Genomic DNA, 10,297 nt, shown 5'->3' on the forward strand with positions numbered 1-10,297 from the left:
CCTGTGGGCATCTCAGTCTCATCACTCGCCGCTCTAAGGCTCGGTGGGCTCCTATTCCTACAGTGGCAGGTGGATGATTAACACTCAGCTCTGACGCAGGGTGGTGACAGGGATGCTGGGGGTGTGTGGGGAGGACGGCTGGTTCCTTGTATATAAATACGCCTTGCATGTCCAGTTTCCAGCACCACCTTGACATCACTGAATGCAGAGCTGGGAAGAACTGCTCTTGAGAGCCAGTCGGAGTGAGTGCCAGTCCAGCCCTGGCTCCTGCTCCCCACCCCCCGTCTGCCCACCTTGTTGCCACCAACTGGCAGAACTGCTGTGAGAACCCCGGTGGTGGTGGACAGGCATTAGCTTTGTGAGCTGGGAGGAGGTAGTTATAACTAAGGGCTTCAGGGAGCAGGTCCTGGATCAGGATTCAAAGAGTCTCTGCCTCTTTTTTTTTTTTTTTTTTTTGCTTTTTAGGGCCGAAACTGCAGCATATGGAAGTTGAAAGTTCCCAGGCTTGGGGTCAAATCGAAACTACAACTGCCAGACTACACCACAGTCACAGCAACATAGGATCCAAGCCATGTCTACGACCTACACCACAGCTCATGGCAATATTGGATCCTTAACCCACTGATCGAGGCCAGGGATTGAGCCCTCATCCTCATGGATACTAGTCAGGCTCGTTTCTGCTGAGCCACAACGGGAACTTCTGAGAGTCTGCCTCTTAATTGCTGTGTGACCTCAGGCAAGTCACTTCCCCTCTCTGAGCCTCTGTTTCCTCCTTTGTTTTTTGGGGGGGTGGGGGGAGCTGCATGTGCAATGGCTTAATGTGGGATCTCCGTTTCCAGACCAGGCACTGAACCCAGGCTAAAGCCCTGAAAGTGCCAAATCCTAACTGCTAAACCACCAGGGAACTCTCATCTATTTCAATCCCTTTGGAATATTTGGAAGGTACTTTTGGAACCTGCTCAGAGGCTTGTTACAGGAGGGGTTAAGGAAGAAATCAATGCTGATGAAGTGGCAACAACAGTTAGTACCCGCGGGTGGCGATTTTTATTGTCCCATCTCGCAGCCAAGAACTTAGCATAAAGATTCGGACATCCCAGGGCCAAGCAGTGGCTCTCCAGAGCCACTGGGGACAAGCATCTTTCAGTCTTAGGAATTCTCCTTTCCCCTGGTCTTCAGGGCTGTCTCAGAAGGAAGGGGCTCTGGACACAGCTCAGACACCCCTGCATATATGTATTCAGTAAGCTTTAAGCACCCTCAGTATTCAGCCCATGCTGGGACCCCTGAGTCATTGAGCACTGCCTGCAAGATGCCCACTGTCCAATGGGAGCGTAGAGAAGGTGACTTCCTTTGTGCTGCTGATGCCCTGGATTCCAGGGCCAGGGGGGCAAGAATAGGGTTTCTGACCCAGCCCGGGAGTCAGTGGGGAGCTTCCTAGCGGAGGGCACGGCTACCAACTGCTGTCTTGCTCGTCAGACTTTCTTCTCAGAGCTGAGATCAGGACAGGGCATGTGCTCCTATTTCCCAGAGGTTTGTCCCCTCTCTTGTCCCTTTCCCAGGCCCACTTCCCAGTGCCCCACCTCATCCTCACACAGCTAAGCATCAGGAGGACTCAGACCCCTGGGAGGTGAGGAGTGGGCAGGGCATCAGCCTCTGGAACCTGGGTCCCAACCCAGGGCTCTGCTGCCCCCTAGAGGTAGGTCTGAGAAGGATGCTGGTTCCTTTAGAAAAAACTAGTTAAGGCACAGCACTTACTTTTTTTTTTTTTTTTTTTTTTTCAAGGGCAGAACCTGTAGCATATGGCCTTTCCCAGGCTAGGGGTCAAATCGGAGCTGCGGGTGCCGGCCCACGCTACAGCCACAGCAAGACAGGATGGAAGCCGCATCTGAGTCCTATACCACAGTTCACAGCAACATAGGATCCTTAACTCACTGAGCAAGGCCAGGGATCTAACCCACATCCTCGTGGAAACTAGTCAAGTTCTTAACCCACTGAGCCATGATGGGAACTCCCAAACAGCAATGACTTTAAAAAATAAAATGATGGGAGTTCCCTAGTTGCACAGCAGGTTGAGGATCTGGCGTCGTCACTGCTATAGCTGGAGTCGCTACAGTGGCGTGGCTTTGAGGCTTTGAGGCCACAGGCACAGCCAAAAATAAAAATAAAATTATGCTGATGATATTCGTCACTTTGCAATTTGTAAAGTACCTTCTCAGTCAGTCTTTGGCTGCAGGGAGAGGGTGCAGGATACTGAACTGAAATCAGATGGGATTTAAATCCTGAGTCAAGTTCCCGCTGATTATGTGACCTTGGACAAGTCGTGTCACCTCTTTGAGCCTCAGGCTCCTTATCTGCAGCCTGAGTGACAAAAACAGGGTTGTTATAGGGATTAAGTGGGCCTGGTGCCTCCTTTGAATTGAAAACAAAAACACACAAGTGTTATAGGCCAGATAACACTTGACTCATGTGTCACATAGCCTGCCCTGCACGTATCTGAATGCTTTTTTGCAAAGACTTTTTTAAAAGTGTTACCTCCTTTAATCTGCATTATCATTCCAATTTAACAGAGGAGGGAACTGAAGCTCAGAAAGGGGAAGTAACTTGCCCAGAGCTTCCTGGCTTGTAAGTGGTAAAACTGGACTCAAAGCCAGGTCTGCCTGACTCCAACCATTGCTGACTTCCCCACATCCTGCTTTGGAAACTCTAAAGCACCTTAAAATTCCCTGTGTCCTTATTACCTCATTTAAGTAAAGAGGCACAGCTTCTCTCCCCTTCAGCCTCTTTCTCACCTCCTCTCACACCCGTGGCAGTGTCCTAGAATGCTGGCCCCTTCTCTCCTCCCTGCCCAGGTCCAAAGCCCTCAGGGCAGCTCATGAGCCCAGACCTTGAGAGTGGCTTCCAAAGTTCATCCTGTCCATGCCCCTGCACCCCGCCCAAGCTGATGACTGTTCATCCTGTTCTTCACGCTGCTCAGGGGAGGAGAGTCCATAACTCCACTTCCTCCACCCGCCCAGGTGTTTGTTACAGTTCCCACAGTTGGGAAGTTCTACTTTCTGTCTAACCAGAGTCCCTCCTGCTGTCATTTCAGCCCATTTCCTTTTGTTCTCTCTCCCAGGAGTGTCAGAGAAGTACAATCTGGGAAGGACACTTGAGGCCCAAGGAGAAGGACCCTGAAATAGGGAAGGGTCACTCAGGGACAGGAAGAGAGAGCTGAGCCCAAGTTCAAAGCCAGTTCAGGGTGGCAACAGTGGCCGAGCTGGTCTCCCGGTGCCCAGGACAGCCTCACCCAGGCTGAGGTGGGGCAGCCTCACCCATAGATCGAAGACACCTGGGCCCACCCCCTGCTCCACAGCCACTACGTGGCTCCAAGCAGGGGGCTGGTGTGGGGACCGAGGAGCAGAGCCAATCTGAGGGGATGCAAAGAAAGAGCTTGGGCTCAGGGGACACACAGAACTGGGTTCAAATTTTCTTGAGCCCCCTCAACAAACATTTGCTGGGCTTCTCCTCTATGCCAGGTGTGCCTATGCCACTGAGGCCACAGCCAGGGCCCTTGTCCTTGTGGAGCTCAAAGTGGGGGAGTGACAGTAAACAAGCTGATAAATGACTTGCAAGGAATCCCAGAGTGGCAAGAGGGGAAATGGGGCACCACATACGGAAGGGTGGTCACGGAAGGTCTCCTGTGGAGGTGGCATTTGAGTCACGGCTTGAATAACAAAAAGAAGCCAGACCTGAATATTAGAAGGGAGAACATTCCAGTAGGAGTGAGCAGCCAGGGCAAAAGCCCCAAGAATGGAATGAGTTTGGAGTCTAAAGACCATCAAGGGAGTTCCTGTTGTGGCACAGTGGAAAGGAATCCGACTAGGGACCATGAGGTTGTGGGTTCGATCCCTGGCCTTGCTCAGTGGGTTAAGGATCTGGCGTTGCCATGAGCTGTGGCGTAGGTCGCAGATGTGGCTTGGATCTGGCGTTGCTACAGCTGTGGCATAGGCGGAGGGCTATAGCTCTGATTAGACCCCTAGCCTGGGAGCCTCCATAAGCCACGGGTGCAGCCCTAAAAAGACAAAAGACAAACATAAATTTAAAAAGGTAGAAGAATAAAGGCCATCAAGAAAGATGGCCAGGGCAGCAAGCCTGCAGGGGCTCTGATATGTGGACTCACACAATGCCTTCCTCTCTGAGTGTCAGTCTTCTTATCTGTAAACGGGATCAGCAAGTCTTGCTTAATACAAAGATGGACATATAGGCCTTATCCCTGGGCCTGGTAAGTGGTCAGGAAATGGTACCTGGTATTTTCTCATTGCTCTAGTAACTGGTCCATCCACGACATCCTTCAGGGTTTAAGTTCAACACCATGCCCCAGCCCCACACTGTCCCCACCATGCGCAGGGACTGCCCACTCATTCAGTGAGGTATTTAGGTGTTTTAGGTCTTGTCCAAGGGCACCGCACTTCACAGTTTATAAAGCATTTCCTCCCATCCTTCCATTGCCCTGAAGCGTTAGGCAGCTGTGGAAATCTTTGGAGTCACTGGATGGCAGAGTGTCTGGCAGTCCCTGGCCCACAGCAGGTGCTCAAATAAGAATGGCAGGTCCTGCCCCTCCTGCTTCCATGATGAACCTTCCAATTCCAAAGACCTTTCTTACCAAACTTACTTCGTCTGAAGAAAAGATCATTTTTCAGCCACAGAGATCCCTAATCCTGGGAGGTTCTGACTCACAGCTAAGCTCTGCTGGAATCAGAAGCCAAGCCTCCATCTAAACCCAGAAAAAGCATTGGAGCAAGAAGGGTCCTTGGGCCCTCCCACATGGAAACAAAGCAGGAGCAGGCCAAAGACAAGGTCAGGTCAAGGACTCCAGCCACTGATTCCTCTCTGATAGGAAAGAGCTTCTCCTCAAACTGCCCATTCCCAGAGGAGGGTAAATCCTGAGTCTCTGCTCTGCTGTGTCCTTCTCCTGCTACCTCATTTCAGCTCTCAAGATGAGCTCGGATGGCACCACCTCCAGGAAGCCTGCCCTGATCCTCCATGAGAGTTTGCTGTTCCCTTATGTGCCCACCCACAGCCCCAGGGTTCCTCCTACCAGGGTACCGAGTAAAGGTTTTGTTGAAGCTTAACTCACAACCACAAAGTATACAGATCTTACTTAAGCGGGCAATTCAATGGATTGTCCCCATGAACAGCCTGTAGGAACTGCTGCATCATCTGACTCCTCCCACACGAGCTCCTAGTCCTGCCCCAGGACGGCCCCCCACCCCCTTGACTTCTACCCCTCAATTCGTTTTGCCTGGTTTTTTTGTCCTTTATGCAAATCCAATCATCTAAGGAGTCCTCTTCTGTTTCTGGCTTCTCCCATATTTTGTCTAGATTATGTCCTTACGCGCAGTTGCCGATGGTTTATTCTCATTGCTGTCTAGTGTTCCCATGTGTGAACTGACCGTAATTTATCCATTTTACCACTGAGGATCATCTGGGTCGTTCCTAGTATTTTTGCCGAGTAATGAAACAGGACGGCTGAGAACATCCCAGTTCAAGTCTTTGGGGGCGCATGCATATACACTTCCGTTGAGTGTGTATGCCAAGAAAGAAGTGAAATGACTGGGTCATAGGGTAGGCATGCATTTGGCTTTAGCAGCTGTAGCCAAAGTGTTTTCCAAAATTGTTGTGCCAATTTACATCCTGCCAATAGAGTAGGAGCTTTCCTCCTGCCCCACATCCTCACCTACTCTCGAAATTATCTGGGAGCCCCTACATTTCATCTGTTCATTTAAGGATGCTGTCCACACCTGCCACATCACCTGCCACCCCCTGCCTCCACCCTGCCACAGAAGACACAAAGGAGAGAGAGAAGAATGAAACAGATTAGAAAGAAGCACAAAGAAAGAGGGAGAGAAGGGGAGGGAGGAATGGAAGGAGGAGGGAGAGAATGAACAAAGAAAGGTGAATATACCCCTGTGCTCTGGGCTCCAAGCTGGCTGCCCAAGAGGTAAGTGCCTTCTGGGGCTGAAGCTTTGGCTCCTGGTTTACCCTGAAACCTCATTGTACCCTAAACATGGACAACTGAGTAAGTTTCTTCTCAACCGTTTCATTTCAGGATAAAGTCTTCCTTTTTTCCTTTTATTTCTTTTTCTTTTCTTTTTTCTTTTCTTCCTTTTCTTGTGCAGCATGTGGAAGTTCCCGGACCAGGGATTGAATCCAAGCCGCCGCAACAGCAGATCCTTTAACACATCACACCAGGTCAGGGATCAAACCTGTGCCTCTGCAGCGATGGAAAATGCTGCAGTCAGATTCTTTTTTTCTTTTTTTTCTTTTTAGGGCCGCACCTGCGGCATATGAAAGTTCCCAGACTAGGAGTCAGAGCTGCCAGCCTACACCACAGCTACAGCAACACCAGATCTAAGCCACATCTGTGACCTATACCACAGCTTGCTACAATGCTGGATCCTTAACCCACTGAGCAAGGCCAGGGATCAAACATGTGTCCTCATGGATACTAGTCAGATTTGTTTCTGCTGAACCACAGTGGGAACTCCTGAGGATAAAGTCTTCTAAACAATAGAAGGTTCAAGAGTTCCCACTGTGGCTCAGTGGTTAACGAACCCATGAGGAGGCGGGTTTGATCCCTAGCCTTGCTCAGTGGGTTGAGGATCCGGTGTTGCCACGAGCTGTGGTGTAGGTTGCAGATGTGGCTCGGATCCTGCATTGCTGTGGCTCTGGCGTATGCCAGCTGTGGCGTGGCCTGGGAACCTCCAAATGCCAAGGGTGTGGCCATAAAAAAGACAAAAAAAAAAAAAAAAACAAACAAACAGTAGAAGGTTCAGGGCTGGGGAACCATGGGAGTGTGAACAGCAGGACCCCTCAGTCATTGTGGAGAAAGGGCTTGGGCACTGGCTGGAAAGGCCTGGAAGCACATGGCTTGGAGACTGGCTGAGCAAACATCCTCAGGGGCCAAAACCCCTGCCTCAGACATGCCTGCCCACCTCCTGTCCTGCCCAATACTACCCCCACCTTCCTCTTTCTCTGCAGCAAGCAGGGGCAGGGCCCTAGGTCGATGGCCAAGGCCAGATACCAGGGCCAAGGCCAGATAACTACTGGGCAGAGGTACCACGGAGAGAGCCCCCAAGATGCTTTGCCTGGATATAGCTCCTGGGCAGGTGGGGAAAGAGAGAAGCGGGCCCCATGGGACTGTGTGCAGCCCCAAAGAGAGCTGCCCACCGCCCCCCCAGCCCAACCCCCAGCAGCCCAGCCCAGACTTGGGTGTCAGCCAGAAACCAGATGTGCCAGGGCAGGTTGAATGAGGGGAGATTGCTTCCTCTGCTTTGCCAGCCTGGTGCCAACTTTGGCTCTCTCTGTGCAGATTCAGCACTGGAAGAAGCAGAGAGGCTGTTTAGTCTTTTCTCAGTGCAGGAATCCTGGAGCTGGATTTTCTGAGTTCCTTAAATCCTCAAGACACAGAAGGCTCACCACCTTACAAGGGCCCCCAGGCTCTGGCTCTGCAGCTCTGACCCAACAAAAGCCACCATTTCCTGCAACTTCTTTTGGACCAGGCACTCCATTGATCTTATAGAATTTACTTCACAGTGGCTCCATGAAACAGGTACTATTGTCACCATCCCCCATCCTCCTGAGGTTTATGGCCATTAAGCATCTTATCTAAAAATCACATTATATATATATATTACACACGCACACATATTTTTTTTTCCCTACTCCTGTCCAATGGGAGGGCCTCAAAACAGTGACACCTCAATAGCAATGAACACATTTAGCGCTCAGATCTTCGTTTTAAATATCACTCTCCAATAATAGAAACCATGCTCCTTAGAGAAACGGCTGATTCTTTTACTGAGAAAGGGAAAAATACAAGTTAAGCCTGGAGCATCCTGTTGTGCCAGAAAGTAAAGAAATGCTAAAAAAAATCAAAACAAAAGTTCCCATTGTGGCTCAGTGGTAATGAACCAGACTAGTATCCACGAGGATTCAGGTTCGACCCCTGGCCCTGCTCGGTGGGTTAAGGATCCAGCGTTGCCATGAGCTGTGGTGTAGGCTGCTGCTCAGATCTGGCATGGCTGTGGCTGTGGTGTAAGCTGGCAGCTGCAGTTCCCATTCGACCCCTAGCGCTGTAACCTCCCTATACCGCAAGTGCGGCCCTATAAAGCAAAAAAAAGAAAGAAAGAAAGAAGGAAGGAAGGAAAGAAAGAAAGAAAGAAAGAAAGAAAGAAAGAAAGAAAGAAAGAAAGAAAGAAAGAAAGAAAGAAAGAAAGAAAGAAAGAAAGAATTCTCAATGGTCAAAGCAGGAACAACTTGAACAATAAAATAAATAACTTTGATTTTATTTATAATTCAAAGGATAAGATAGATAACACCATGCACCCGTGCTGATAGAAATAAATGATTGATTAATAAATGGGGAAGGAAAGATCTTCCTTACAGAAGAAGTCAAAATAATATATGTAGCTCTCGCTCCCAGGAAGTGTGGCCTGCCTTCCCCCAACTGAGTGTGGGCTCCACTTGCTTCAAATAACAGAGGATGGAAAGGAGAAAATAGTAGCTTCGCGGTGGAAAAGCCTGGCAGACACCAGCTTAACCATGTCATCAAGGTTGACACAACCAGTCATAAGTCACATGGGCATCACGTGCATCCTGAGATGACGTGACAAGAAGAGCCCTCCACCTCTGCGGTCTTCTCCCCCCAAACCCGCCACTCCTGCCCTGTCATGAGCAAAACATCACACGCACCCACATGAAGCAACGGTCCAGCAAAGTGCTGACCAGAACTGACCAGTTTTCAGGGCGTGAAAAACAGGGAAAGGCTCAGAGACTGTGGCAGATCAGAGCAGTGTGCAGAGAACTGCGGGCTCCGTGCCATGCGGAATTCTGGGTTGGACCGTGGCACGAGAAAAGGACACGAGTGGAAAACCTGGTGAAATCTGATTGCAATCTGGAGGTCTGTTAATAGTCACGTGCCAATGGGGGTTTCTTAGTTTTTTTATTTTCTTTTGTTTTGTTTTTGTCTTTTTAGGGCCGCACCCATGGCATATGGAAGTTCCAGGGTAGGCGTCAAATCAGATCCACCGCTGCTGGCCTACACCACAGCCACAGCAACGCCAGATCCAAGCCACATCTGCGATTTCCACCATAACTCACAGCAACGCCAGATCCCCGGCCCACTTATCGAGGCCAGGGATCAAACCTGCATTTTCATGGACACTAGTCAGATTGGTTTCCACTGTGCCACAATGGGAACTCCATTTTTTTGCTTTGTTTTGTTTTGTTGGCCGCACCTGAAGGCATGCGGAAGTTTGTGGGCCAGGGATAAAACTCATGTCACAGCAGTGACATGAGAAGCCTCTGCAGTGATAGCACTGGATCCTTAACCCACTGCACCACAAGGGAACTCCCTAAAGGCTTTTTTTTATTTTAGTTTATTTTAGTCTTTTTGCCTTTTCTAGGGCCACTCCTGCGACATATGGAGGTTCCCAGGCTAGGGATCTAATTGGAGCTGTAGCTGCCGGCCTACATCACAGCCACAGCAACTCGGGATCCGAGCCGCGTCTGCAACCTACACCACAGCTCATGGCAATGCCGGACCCTTAACCCACTGAGCGAGGCCAGGGATCAAACCTGCAACCTCATGGTTCCTAGTTGGATTTGTTAACCACTGAGCCATGATGGGAACTCCTAAAAGCTTTGTTTTTTAAAAAAAATCACATGGGGTATAAATGTATGGGACAGAATTCAAATTCAAGTATGTCTGTCTCCTTAGCCCATGCACTCCTCCCTCCTTGCACCATCTCCCATTAGAAAGTCATCCCCAAAGCCTTCTTCATGGCTCTGAGCATCTCCCCATTTGTCAATGTTTGCCCTCCAGGACCATCCCAACTCATTTGTTTTCTTTGACCTCCTTTTGAGAGATGAAGGATGCTCCTATCCCATCAAGTGTGCTCACATCTCCAAGCTCACTATTCCCAGGTCTTTCCACTCTCTTGGCTGACTTGGATGGCAGTGAACATTGGCCTCCCTGGCATCTGCCCCTCCTTTGCAGCGGCCACCAGACTTCACTTGGGGATCTGTGGGGTTCCAGAGAAGATAATCTGGTTCCGGAGATGAAGCACATGACTTACGCTAGGTCTATTAACACACACCATCCTGTGGCCACTGTGATCAGCCCAGAGGTAGCCATGAGACCCAAGCAGCTGGTCTAAAGCATCATTTTGTCTTTGACGGCAAATGCTAGGGCAAAGACAATTCTCTTCTACCAATGTGGAATGAATGAAGAAGCCCTTAGAAGCCTTAAAATGAAGCC

The sequence above is a fragment of the Sus scrofa genome, chromosome 6 (assembly GCF_000003025.6).
Source record: "Sus scrofa isolate TJ Tabasco breed Duroc chromosome 6, Sscrofa11.1, whole genome shotgun sequence".
In the NCBI taxonomy this organism is placed as follows: domain Eukaryota; kingdom Metazoa; phylum Chordata; class Mammalia; order Artiodactyla; family Suidae; genus Sus; species Sus scrofa.